A 14,521-nucleotide genomic window follows, 5' to 3' on the forward strand; every position below is an offset into this window, starting at 1 on the left:
TATGTCTAACAAACTATCATAAAATCATAGGATAAGATGGGGGTAGGTTCATTCAAAGTTATGTCTAATAATGCATGGTTTCAACTTAAGGGGTATTCTTCTATTTTAAAGCTATTAAAAAATGCACATATAAAAGGGGTTTGTTAAATTGGAAGAAGGAAAAATACATAAGAGGTGATCTAGCTCTAAAAGGGCTACATAAGGTCTCTACCTAATCTTCAAATGTGTGAGTAGAGTGTTTTTGATAACCCCAGAAAAAAGTTTTCACCACTTCCAAAATGGTGATTGCAAGAAACAAAGAGTACATCAACTTTACATATCAATTTTACATGTTGGTCATTTACATCCATAAAGAGTGTTTTTGATAAATAACCCATTGTTTGAGAATTCTATAGCTCAAGAGACATACTTTCGCTTGATACTTTTGTAGAAGATTAGTCTATTTAGTTATGTTAGTAAGCATGTTGGAAGATGTGCATTCCATGGTATTAAAGCATGAGATTTTTCATTAAGTAGTCAAATGTATGCAATCATTGAGCCAAAATCAATTTCGTGCTTTAGATGTATGAGAAAAGATATTGAAGTTTCTGAGAGAAAGCATGATAAATCTTGGTGAGAGATTATTTTTTATGCCGAGAAGTGCTTAAAAGTAGCTTAAAATTACGAATATCAGGGGAAAAATAGACTTCGTCGAAGGCGAGGTGGCAATCAATACGATTTTAAGCGGTAAGTCCCTAAAGCGCTAGTGCTTATTTTCATGGAAATCAAATGGTGGCGGATGGCGGAGCTGGAGTTTTCCTAAATGCAAAATGACATCAGGAATCCAACGCAAGTCTCGGATCTCCATTTTGAGGTCGTTTGATCCCCCATTTAATCCCCGCAAGGTTCGGGGTTGTGAAGCAGCTACTGTATCTGGAAGCCGGGAAGAGTGTGACAGGGCCCAGATTTGTAGATTTCGATGCCACAGAACCACCCGTCCAGACGGATCTCGAATCCGATGTCATTTGCCCCTCCAAAAGCGAAAAAACCACTTGCCAGAAGTGTGAAAGCAAAAGGCATGAACTAGATAATTGGGGTTTTAAGCTTAAGCTCTAATTGAGAGCTTAAAAGAAACTCACGATTTGAAACGTTGTAGGGGGGGGGGGGGGGGGTTAGTTTTTTGCACCCCATTTTTCCCCATTTTTTAATCATTTTCTGATCGGGCAAATGGAGAGGAACCCTCTTGGCTATGGGATGAAGATTCTCTGCACCTCCGATCGCTCCAGACCATGCGAGGAATGATGCACTAAGCAAAGAGATCAAAAACGAGTCTTTCTCTCTCCTCCCTCTCTCTCCTGCATAGAGGCAATTCATGTGCAAGAAATCAAGAAGAAGAGGGGCTGAAGAATGCTTGTTCGGCTGTGATCGGATTGCTTCAAGATGACGAGGAAGCTGAGGAAAGAGGTTCATCATTGAAGAATGGTTGCTGGTCGATCTGTGGGCTGCCCAAAATAATTATTAAAAAACCCGCAACACGCAAGACACGCAAAAATTAGTGGTTTTTTTCGATTTTGAGTTGGGAAAAAAGGATGAAAATGGAATAAAATCAGAGAAAATGTTAAGTTTCAGTAAAAATAATAAGCCAATACAAATAAATAAGAAAATACCTATTTTTCATGAATAATAAATAAGAGAAAAATAGCAACAAATAAAGAAAATTGGGGTTTTCGCACTCAAAAAATATGGAAAAATAGGAGTTATGTGTGTGAATGTTTGGAGAGGTTAAAGCATGAGGTTAAGCCTCAATTTTTCCTCGTCCTTTGTGTTAGAGTACGTGTTTATTGATTTTTACATACAAAAATGATACAAAACAACCATTTATACCTATGCACCGCAGCAACACCTTAACGATGAGGGGGGGAGGAAGTTTGTGCGACGATCTAATTGCTAAAAAGATACAAATTCTGATTTTTCTCCTTGTGCATAGCATTTAGGGATCGCTCCATAATTAAATGTAGGCGACTAGTAGCACGGAAGTTCCGGTGCTAGTCCCTAAAGCAGCGCAGCACGTAACGCTTAGTTAAATTTCATGAAAGGGTTGTTTTTCACACCTCACATGGCTGGTTTTTTAAATCATAAAATGGTTGTGCACAATCGTCATACACCTTGCATCAAGCATGCCATGTGGTATCTCCTGGAATGCATTGCAATTGATTGATAAACTTTGACCAACGTTGAGATGACAGGAAACCTAAGTCGTTGGTTAGACGGGTTCTTCCATTGGGGAAAGTTTTGTGAGGCAAATAAAAATCTCCTGGAACACTGAATTATGAAAGAGTGGAGTTTGTGCGAATGTTATATGTGTTAGCGACGCATCTTGGGGCCAATCCCTGAGGTGTAGGAGAGTTGCAGTGGAGCCGCGGCAATTAGTCGAGAGGTGCTTCCCTATGTGTGTATTATGAGGCATTATGCCTATATGTTATGGGATCTCCCTCTGAGGAGAAGGGAAGGTGAATGTTGGACTACATATTGGATACAAATGCAAAATTGTCATAAGCATTTAGTGCAAAGTGAGTTTTAGACGCTCGTGGCCCGGGAGGCCGTGTGGTGGGGTTGTCTGTCGTATGCATGAGGTCCGGCTAGTGCCATAGCCAGTGTCGGCCCATTTTAGGTCCCATCAGTGGTGCATCTTTCGGGAGCCGCCAACAAGTGGTGGTTCTCGAATCTAGGGTTTTTTAGGGACCAAATAGTTGGTTTATGTCCTCTGACCAAGGAGCGTCAAGCTGAAATACAAAAAGTAGAAAGTGCTAAGAGGAAATACCAGCGGTTGGAGATTGTAAGATGCTATTCTACTCAAAGGAGCAGCTCGTTACGCATAAGTGGCAGTGGTTCTAGTAACCTACGTGTTACGAGTACCTCTTCAAGAGTGCAAGTGGAAGTCTTGGTACTTCCCTATTTCCAGTTAATCAACCCACAACAAGTGAGGGTGTTGTGTTTTCTACACAAAATCCTATTGTCAATCCAGCTATAGCCATGGCACAACCTATCGCAATTGCAGCAGATACACTGGATTTACCAGCATTAGGAGCACCGTTGCCCATTTTCCATGGGCTAGCAGAAGAAGATGGAAAACTCCACATTAAGGAGTTTCAAACGCTCATATTCAACTATCGAATCCAAGACGAAGGACACCTAATGATGTTCTTCAACATGATGTTAAAAGGAAGAGCGGCAGTGTGGTATCACGGTCTAGAAGCCGGAACCATGACTAGCAGTGCCCAATTCTTTAAGGCTTTCCATAGAGAGTTTACCCCTGAGAAGGGTGGGCAATATTGGTTGTGTGTTCTGAATGTAACATGCCAAGAGCCAAATGAGAATGTCCAGGCATATGCCAAGAAACTAAAGCAAGTTATTCGCAAACTTAACGCTTATATTCCCATTCCAATGGCTGCATAGTTGCAATATTTCCTACATAGATTGGATTTTAATATCCAGGTGCAGCTGAGTAGTGTTGCTTTGGCCAATATTGACACTGCCATTACCCAAGCAGAAGGAGTAGAGTCGCGCTTGCAAGTGGCTTATGTAGCAAAAGGATAAATTGGAATGGTAATAATTTGGCCTTGACCAATGGGAGTCAAGGGGACCCCATGTTAAATACGGGTGGCAGAGGGAGTATTATGTCAAATTTGCCTATGTTACCAGCTCCTTCTAGCATGACTATGCCTATGGCTAGTCAGACAGCCTCGATAAATAGTGGTGGAAACCAAACAATGAATCCTAATGTTGTCCTAGTTGGTCAACGGCCGATTCCTAATCAAGTGGTTAGGCCCATGGGACGACAGACTGACGATTGCATATATGAGTCGAGTGCTTCTAATGTCCTTGTTGAAGTTAAGGACATGATGAAGCACTATACTAATATGATCTCTAAATAGTATCGACAAATAGCTGTGGATGTCAATTTTCTTAAGAAGCAACAGAATTTGATAGGGAGCCGACAGCGTAAGAAGAGGGTGGCCCCTCAAGATTCAGCTGTAAGTGGTGTGGGGGCCAGCATTTCCCAAGGAATTGCCTAAATGTCAAATGTGATATTTGCGAGAAGTCTGGCCACTTAGCTGCTACCTATTGGAGTAAGATCAATTCTCTCCAACAAGGGAGTAAACAACCAGGTCCAGTTAACCATCGTGCATAAGGGAATAATCTCCAGCAAGACGATGGGCCAAGGCAAATACTGCAAAGAGGAAAGGCTGTTGTAGAGGAGTTACCTCATGGTAGTGGAGTCAGCCTTATTGAAGCTGTACGTGTCAATGATGCTGAAAATTATAATCTACAAGCCGTAACAAGAGGTTAAAAGATTAAAGAGGGTGACAAGGGAATTGTAAAACGTGTCGAGGGAAGCCCTAAACAAGATGCTAGGGAAAAGTGAGTCCTGAATCTTGATATGGAAGGTGGACCGTTAAGACCTATTAGTAGTAAAACCGATCCCGAGGAGGATAAAGGATTGCCAAGAAAGAAGGTAAAGGCTAAAAAAGAGGCACCACCAAAGCCGACAGAAAGACCAAAGGAGAGAATGGTTTGGCACGAGAAGAGAACTTTGGCTAATTATCATGACTTTGATCTAGCAAGTTCCCTTTGTGAAGTCAAACCAAACGTGAATCTCCTGCAATTGATTAAACTTTCTCTAGGAGTACGCAAGGAAAGATTGGTTTGATCATGCTAAAAAGCATTGCCCTAGGGTTCCAGCATATGTGGATGGAATATTAGTGGAGCATGCTAACGTAGACACTGGATCCTCCGTCAATATCATAAGTTCAGACTTGATGGAGAGGTTAGGTCTAGAGATCCAAAAAGACGGCTCCACACTTCTTAGGATAGCTGATGATAGTCTAAGACAACTAGAAGGTTGCGTTACTAAGGTCCACGTTAGAGTTGCCAGCGTGGAATGCTATCCGGGCTTTAGGGTGATAAGGTTTGCAGGACGTCCTAGCTATCGAGTTTTGCTAGGCAAGCCATGGATTCTACGGACAGACTATCAAGTCGATATACTTGCTGGTTGAGTGATTCTAGGCCGAGTTACCCATTGTGTAATAGTGGATACTTACCTTGAGTCTCCTCAAAGTGAGAGAGCTCTACTATCCTCCACTGAACTAGAAACAGTAGATGATCCATGTGGTAGTGAGACGTCATCGAGTGATGGATCTAAGAAAGGGTCCACTACTTATACATAGGATATTCATCAGATAACCTTGAATGAGCTGATAGAGCCTCATGATCGAATAAGATACGCGGATGTTATTGAATTGGACCTTGATACGCTAAATGATTCGCGGCCAATTAAATTAGGGTGGTCCATGCTCAGTTCGGAAGAAAGAGAGGATTACGTGTCCTTAATTCGAGAGTTCCGCGATATCTTTTCTTGAAGCTATGATGAACTTTGGGGTATTCCTCCTAGTCTAGCTGTGCATACTATTCCTGTAAAAGAAGGTGCCTGCCTTGTACGTCAGAAAGTAAGGCGTATGCCTTTTGGATTAAGGGACGAGTTGTACGAGAAACTACAGAAGTTGTGGAAAGCGGGTTTGATCTTCCCTGTTCAACATACTGAATGGTGCTCACCAGTTGTGATAAGAAGAAGAATAATAGTCAAAACCGGCTTTGTGTAGACTTTAGATACATGAATAAGCAGACTGTTAAAGATTACTACCCGTTGCCGTTTATTGACCAAATTTTGGATCAACTAGCGGGTAGGGAAATATAATCGTTCATGGACTACTTTGCACGGTATAACCAAATGGCGATCGCTGAGCAAGAAAAGCTAAAAACGACGTTTATTATAGTCTTTGGTACCTTTTTGTACCATGTGATGGCATTTGGGTTTTGTAATGCACATGGTTTGTGGCAAAGAACAGCCGACAAGACCTTTGGTGACATCTCCCTAGAGGAGCTGAAAGTATTCATTGACGATCTGGGGGCAGCCACCGTAAGGGATAGATAGTTGATCATTTTGCGGAAGTGTTTTGAGCATTGCAGACAATTTTGCATAGCTATTAACCCACCGAAGTGCGTCTTCGGAGTCCCTTATGGGCTCTTGTTAGGCCATGTGGTTTTAGTTCCGTAGGGATTGCGATTGATCCTGAAAAGATCAAGGTCATAGTCACCGTGAGTCCACCACATACTCCAAAGGAAGTGCATAGCTTTTTGTCATCAATAGGGTATTATCGGAGGTTTATCAATGCCTTGGCAGAAATAACATTGCCGCTGAAAAACCTATTATCCTTTAACTGTCAGTTTACATGGAGTGATGCTTGCAAAGTGTCTTTTGATTATGTGAAGCAGGAGCTCGCCAAAGCACCTATTTTAAAAGCACCAAAAAGGGGCGAAATGTTCTATATATTTTCAGCAGCAACTATGTATAGTATTAGCTATTGTTTGGCCCAAATTTGGGAGGAAAAGTGGTACCATCCGATAGCTTTTGCTAGGCGAAAGTTGGGCATATCGGAAATCAACTACACCTATACGGAGAATTTGTGCCTTGTGATAGTATTTGCGACCAAAAAGTTCAGGCGATATATTCTTTATGAGAGGGTGGTTTTTTATACGAAGGCAGAAGGGCTTCGATTGTTGATGAACAAGTTACATCCCCCTGACCATTTAGCAAAGTGGTTAATCACTTTGCAGGAATTTGATTATGAGATTAAGAGCAAGACACCGAAGCTTCAGGGCATTGTAGAGTGTCTTGTGGATTTCGGAGAGCCAAAAGAGGTCGTGGTTGAAGGAAGTGACATGGAAACTTTGTTCAAGATTGATACGGTATCAAGTGTTTTTCTGAAAACTAAAAAGCCCTAGTCAAATTGTAGTTAGGATTGATTTTTGCTAGCTTACTTATTTGCATGACAGTTTGTCTTGTTATTTCGTAGTTGGATTTCTTGTGTTTGTTTAGCCTAGGATTTGCTTCTGTCATTTTGTTTGATTTGTTGAGTGTGAAACTTGATAGCCTTGGTCGAGCTTGGTATTTTTTTGAACAAGATGAAGTTTGTGTTTGCTAATAGCTACCGAACATTTTGGACAAGGTATGTTTTCTTGTCGAGACTCTTGCACATCACAGGGATTATGGGTTCACGAGCACTTTACGTTGCACTTGTTGATACACTGTACTCGGGGGTCGTCTCCTGTTCTTATCAAATACTTCCATGCCATGGATTGGGATTATGCACATTTTGCACCATCATTGAGCACTAGCACGGCATGAGGTCCACTGCAACTATATACAGTAAATTTTTGATGCACGCGCACATGAGAGAGCACCTGTCATTGAGCACGCACATTTCTTATACACACCATTTGGGATGTTCATCACAAAGTTAGGAACCTCTGGTTGAGAGTGTAAGGTGGTTGGGTGAGTTAGAGGGCTATGAAGGACGCCGTCAATTGTGAGATGGGTTGTTCTTATTTGGTCAACATCTTGAGGACCATCATTTTCTTGAGAGATTGTGAGAATTGGATGGGAGAAGCGGAGTATATCATATCTTTTTTATGAGAGTTGAGAGGTGAGGATAAGGAATTTTAAATTAATAAGAAATTTTGTTTGCATTTTGCATGACGCACGATCACATCTAGATAGGCTAGGCACGATTCTTCAATGCATACATTATTTTGTGTGAGCATGGATTGATTGATTGCATATCATGGATCCAATATTGCATATTTTTTCAAATAATGAATGATTGGGCACGGAGTTCATTTCAAAAAACCATATTCTTGCTATGGCACACTGCATAAAAACCAAGTTCATATCCAGAGAATATTCATTTTGAAGACTCAAGGATCAAAGGAAAAAGGTCGTACGTTTTGCATCGTCAGCGAGTATTTCTTGATGGAAAAGAGGACATGTGTGCTGAAAGTGTATGCAATCACAAGAACAATAGGCCAAGGAAGGGAATAAGTTGTCCAAGATAAAAGATGGAGAAAAAATGATGTGATTTATAAAAATCAGTATTTTTATTCGATTTTGATAGATTTTTGTAATTCTGCCCGCGTTGGCTTGTCGACCAGATGTGTTCCGATTGTTTTGAGTACCCAAATGACTATATTCAGAGTTCAAATGACGAAGTTATGATCCAAACAAGATGCAAACAAGCATAAAGCAGAAAAAACGAAAATAGTGAAAAACAGTAGAAAAGCAAAAGCCAAAAGCTGAAAGCAAAAAGCCTAATGTGTGTGAGTGTGGATAGAAAACTATACAAGGAGAGGACATTGAAGAGTTAAGGGCCTCCCCCCTTGATTACAATTGTATTATGTGAGAGAGGAGAGTGGAGGGTCGTATGCTAGAGTGAGCTCTTGTCATGTCAATTCAGAAGTTGGAGCTTTTGGGTGTCAAAGCGCCGAGCATCAGCTCAAGGTTGTTAAGGTACGAGAATATATTTATCTTGGTTTGTTTTTGAATTATTTGTATTTTCATTGTGTGGTTGTGTGATGCTCTACCCGCATACGGGTTTTTAAAAATTTTTTGAGCTATAAGAGGCTTTGTTTTGTTTTTGTGTGGCTTGTGGTATATGATCGAATAATTGAATTTTTTAAGTTGTGTTGTGCATTCGACAAAGTCAATTACCCCAACCAGCACTCCTTAACGTCTCGTTATCGGGTTGTGAGTGAGGCTTGCTCTGGATCACCGCTCGCATAACAACGGCATCTATTCGCTCCTGGTATGCTGCTATAACGCACTATCTTTCTACGGGAGAGACTGGAGCTATGTTATCAAAATTCGAGAAGAGGAAGATTAAACAACAAACATTGAATTTTTCCTTGATCGCAGGCACATTATATCGACAGGGTATTGATGATATCTATTGCCGATGTGTGATGCCTGACGAGGTTCCCTTTATTTTGGAAGAGTGCCATGACTCCGCTTGTGGAGGGCACTTTGCTGGGCAGTTAACGGCACAGAAGGCTTTACGAGCTGGATATTGGTGGCCGTTCATCTTCCTAGATTCCTTTAAGTACGTCAAGAGATGTGATACATGTCAAAGACATGATAGTCGAGAGAATAGGAAGCGTCCACTTACGTCTATCATGGCTATCCTTCCATTTGAGAAGTGGAGCATCGATTTTGTGGATCCTATCACCCCGTCGTCTACTACTCAGAAGAGATATATTATAGTAGCAACTGATTACTTTACAAAATGGTCAGAAGCATGGGCGACGAGGCAGGACAATGCAAAAGAGACTGCCAGTTTCCTACTTGAGAAAATTATCTGCCATTTTGGTCCACCAAAAGAAATAGTATCGGACCGTGGAACCCATTTTTTAAATAAGGTAATTAGAAGCCTGACTGAAGCATGGTAAATTACGCATAATAAGACAATCCCCTATAATCCGCAAGAAAATGGACAAGTCAAAAGTACCAATAAGGAGCTTGTAGGTATCCTATCCAAGATAGTCACCGAAAAGAAGCGAGACTGGGATACAAAATTATATGTGGCGGTTTGGGCATATAATACGATATTTAAACGAGCCACTAGCCACACCCCATTCAAATTAGTTTATGGGGAGGAGTGTGTCTTGCCCTTAGAAATTGAGTTTTCGACCATTAGATTCGCAATCAATCATTCTCTGGGTGATGAAGATGCCCTGTTTGAGTGGTTTACGACTATAGCCCACTTAGATGAGCTCAAATTACAAAGTTTGTTGCACCAAGAGGTAGCTAAACATCGGATGAAGCAGTTGCATGATCTGAAAGCAAAGAAATATACCTTTAAGAAAGGGTAGTTAGTTCTATATTACGATGCGCATAGGGGAGCTATTTCCAGGAAAGTTGGAACCTCGATGGATGGCCCTTTCAAGATAGTTCGGATAGGTAAAAATAAGTCCATAGTTCTATCACAGCTGATCTACAAGGGGTGGAATTTAAGAATAAAGTTAATCTTAATAAGATTGAATCTTATTATTTCTAAGTATGCTAATGTGCTAAATGCATTGCAAGTCCTTGCTAGGGTTGATTTGAGACTTAAGGAGAGCTTAAATTGGTTGATGGGGCGGTTAATCCCTTATTTGGAGCACCCATATCTCGAGCAAAGATATCATCCAGGGAGGCTTATCTGGTGGAGCAAGGAATATAAAGTGATTGAGCAAGAAGACGGTACCTTTGTGTGGCAAATTAAAGTTTTCTGCCATCACTGCTTACAAATCTTGACAAGCATCCATGTTGAGTTTGATGAAGAGGTGCGATAGAGCCGTCAATTCATCCTCTAAATATGTTGAACTTTGACTATCATAATTACAAATAGGGGAGTTCTTGATGGCTTGCTGTGTAAACCCATTATGGACGTACACATTATATTTTGATGGAGCGTCCAGGGGCCCTAATAGAAAAGGAAGTGTTGGAATAGTTATCTGAGATCCCCAACGTAGAGTTACAATGAAATTAGCTGCTTACCTCGGGGTAGGTTTCACAAACAACATGGCGGAGTATAAAGCCCTGATTATGGGACTGAATATTGCCAAGAAAGGTGGCATTAGGCGATTGTTAATAAAAGGGGATTCCCACCTGATCTTAAATCAACTCAATGGGACATATACAGTCCGGAATCCTCTCCTTCGTATGTATCATCGAACTGCTATAACCCTACTTGATGAATTTGAGAGTATATCTCTTCAGCTGATTCCACGTTATTGGAATCAGTTTGCGGATTCCTTAGCTAATTTTGCTTATAAAGAGGACCTCTTTTCAACTGTGGTCCTAGTCCGGATGTTGCTATTGATAATGAGACATGACCTAGTCGCTTGTGGGGGATGTTATCATACCATGCGTTATATGGCAGGCGATGGTTGATATGGGTAATGCAAAGAATAGCAGAGACCCATCTACCATTGTTATCCTAGACCCATAGGTTGATCAAAAGGCATGTTACGCATATGCCTCTTGTTATATATGCAGGAGGTATGGGCCATAATTTGATGCATTTAGTTTAGGGCTGAGAGCCCTATGTTTCGCCTCAGAATGGAGCATATTTGCGTATATCTGCCTTCTTCCAAGGAGGGATCTCTATGAGCTGGTTTGTTTATTTCATTAGGCCAAGAGGGCCGGTTGCTTGAAGTAGTTAATGTCTGATTTCTTTAGGCCAAGAGAGCCAGTTGCTTTAAGTAGTTAATGTTTGATTTCTTTAGGCCAACAGGGCCAGTTGTTTTCAGTTCAGGTTTTAATAATCTATCTCTTTAGGCCAAGAGGGCCAGTTAGTTTGCAGTGAAATGTGTTATTTCTTTAGGCCAAGAGGGCCCTATCTCTATTTGGTGCAGGTATGTTTAATGCTTTGTTATTTTAGTAATTGCACCATACAGGTTGGCGAAGTTGCTGGAGGGAGGCTTTGCTGCAAAGGCTTAAGCAATTAATGATATATGTGCGGGTGAGGGTTTTCTTTCTTGTTGGGGACCGGCACTTGAGGCATGAAGTCCTAGGTTTAGGTTAGGTATGTCTGGGGGAGGTCTGAGTAGTCCTTGCCTCTTGCAAGGCATTGCTAGGCATTGAAAGACTTGTTTTAGATGAGAGTTCTAGTGGCCCTGTTCTGCTGACCCGCTAGGCAGCTGTTCTAGGAGTTCCTACGGGTTGTGAGGTAGTTAAAGAAGCCTACTAAAATATTGATGGAAAGAGAAAAAACCTAAAGATCTGAAATACAATATATGAATATACAAAGGTGTGTAAAAATGGGTTTTAACCCCTATAAAAATAGAAAAGGAAAGAAAGAAAAATTCTTGAGTTGTTGTTTATCGCCTTGCGAAGGCGTGGCAGGTTCCCAGGGATGAGACAAGACCCAGGGCCGATGCCTTGCCCTTCCTTGGGGTGACATCTTGCCATAAAAGAAGAAAAGAAAGGAAGGTTGGAGCAAAAATAAAAGTGAGAATTAGGAAAGGATTCAGTATCGCCTTGCGAGGGCTTGGTAGGTTCTTGGGTACCGAGACAGGACCTGAGGCCGATGCGCTATTCTCCTTGGGTCACTATGCTCAGCTCCCTCCTTTTTACATGCCCGAGTATGGAAAATAAAAACCTAACAAAAGAGTAATGTGCTAAAAGAAACTATTTCTTGATCAGGCTATAGGAGTTCTTGCCTAGGAGGAGCTCCTTGTTGAGTTGTCCTTAGTTAGGTAGGTAGTTCAGACCACCACTTAGGGAGACCTCTTTGATAGTTCTTTTTAGCTTGGTCATGTTGGAGCAGTTGGTTAGCGACTGGCTTCAGAATTTTTGTCAGATTATGCTAGGCCTACTCCTTGTGGATTTCATGCCTTGGTTTTGACAGGGGGTAGGGTGAGAGCTGTGATATGTTGTGTTGTGTATTTTTTGTATTAGCTTGATGCTCCTTTTGTTGTTTATGTGCAAATCTCTTCATGGGATTTGACGGGCTGAGTCGCCCTATCCCGTGGTTGCCAATGATAGATGATTTTTTATGCCGAGAAGTGCTTAAAAATAGCCAAAAAGTACGAATATCATGGGAAAAATAGACTTCATCGAAGGCGGTAGTGGCAATCAGTATGATTTTAAGTAGCAAGTTCCTAAAGCGCTAGTGCTGATGGGACCTGAAATGGGCCAGCACTTGCTATGGCACTAGCCGGACCTCATGCTCATGATAGACAAACATACCCTCACGGCCTCGCGGACCAGGAGCGTCAATCTAATGCTAAAGGACAAACTGCCCTAAAGCCTAGTTCATGCGTTTATAGTTTCATCGTTTTGTAGTCCAACATTCCCTTTTGATAAGCTCCTCAGAGGGAGAAACCTTACACATTGGCAATGCCACGATCACACATGTGGAGGCAACCTATCGATAGAAACACTGTGGCCCCACTGCAACTCTCCTACATCGCAGGGATTAGCCCCTTGATGCGCTGCTCAACATATAACACAAACAAACACAAACTCCTCTCTTTTATATTTCTCGTATTTCCAGGAGATATACCATGTTTCCTCACTTAACAGTCCCTTAGGAAACCGACCCTCTATCCTATGGCAAGGGATAACCTCACACTCTCAATTGTGGGTCAAAGTCCTAAGAAAACAATTGCTATGCAGTCCAGGAGCTTTTCCTTTGATACCATAAACTATGCATAGTGTATAATGTGAATGGTTTAGTGTACAAACAGAAGAAAATCAGCATTGTGCATCGTGCGAAACCAATCTTTCCATGATTTCCATGCTAACATTTATGTACTGAAAAGAGAAAAAACACCGAGCCTTACTCTCATGCTGCCTTTCCCTTTAATTTAAAGCAACGTCCTATAGACATGATGCAACACATAAATCAGATTTTAATTTATATTTTGACGCTCAACCCCTCCTCTCACCCTACCGTTTAATGTTTTGCATTCGTTGATAGGTGAAAGAGTCATTTTATGTGTATTTCTTTATTTAAAAAAAGTAAAAAAACATGGACGGAAACATAGAAACGAGGGTAAACCGAGGCCAACCTCGTGCTCTCCCTTCATTATACATTGCACAAACACACATGTAATTTTTTGGAATTTTTCTTTTATCGTTTTCAAATTTTCTCCCATTTAAAACCCATTTTTCACCATTTTTTGGTATGTTTCCTCTATTTTCTTCAATAAAAAATGACTAAAAATCAAGATTGATTGTGGGCTGTGGCCCTTAGGTTCCTTGACAGCAAAATTTCAAGTTTTGTTGGTATTATGTTTCATATTTCCGATTTATTTTGCAAAAAACCCCAGTTTACCCCTTAAACGCATGTTTTACGGGTTTTACCCCATTAATTTCAGCCATATCTCTTATGATTTTTTGGTTTTTTTATTATAAACTGATAAAACTCATAGAAAACAACATCATAATGAATATTCAGCCCATGGGAACAATGTTTCATCAAACAAATAGCATAAAAACTCATTTTTTCTTCATAAAATTTGAATTACCGCTTAGGCTTTGTGTCTCGGGATCTCGATTTTGGTACAGGACTGTGGGTCAGCCCATATTCAATGCCCAACATCTTCACAATCAGCAATATTTATGTCTATATCCACCCGAAGCAATCCGGTCTCATCCAGACAAGCTTTCCTTCACCATTCTTCATTTTCCTCTTGCACACAAGAACAGTCCCTTAGGGGAGAGAGAGGGAGGAGAGAGAAAGACTAGATCTGGTTCTTCTCATTCCCACAGCCATTTCACGCGCGAAGACAGGCGATAAGGTCGGCCAAGAAGGAGAAGATCAGTCCCAATGTCTGTTCCATGGGGTACTCACAGCCCACAATCATGATGAGAGAGGAGAGAGAGCAAAAAATGCACCGTTTTTTTTGCACGCCATGTTCTTCCTTCTCCAAAAGGCACATCCCATTTGGCCCAAAATAAGTCCACCTTTTCAAATCTTTCCCATCTTGTGGCCATTTCCCTGTCCGGGCTCTGATTCGAGTGCTGTAAATTTCTGGGCATCCGGCTTGACATCCCGCATTGGCTGGCAACTCCTGACAACCCGCACGGTAGTGTAAAAAATTATCAAAAATCAACAAGTGTCACTTGAGCACCTTTTAAGAGTCGTATTTCACTTGGTGC

The sequence above is a fragment of the Lygodium microphyllum genome, chromosome 15 (assembly GCF_053477565.2).
Source record: "Lygodium microphyllum isolate KBCC chromosome 15, Lygodium_microphyllum_v1.1.10, whole genome shotgun sequence".
Lineage (NCBI taxonomy): Eukaryota > Viridiplantae > Streptophyta > Polypodiopsida > Schizaeales > Lygodiaceae > Lygodium > Lygodium microphyllum.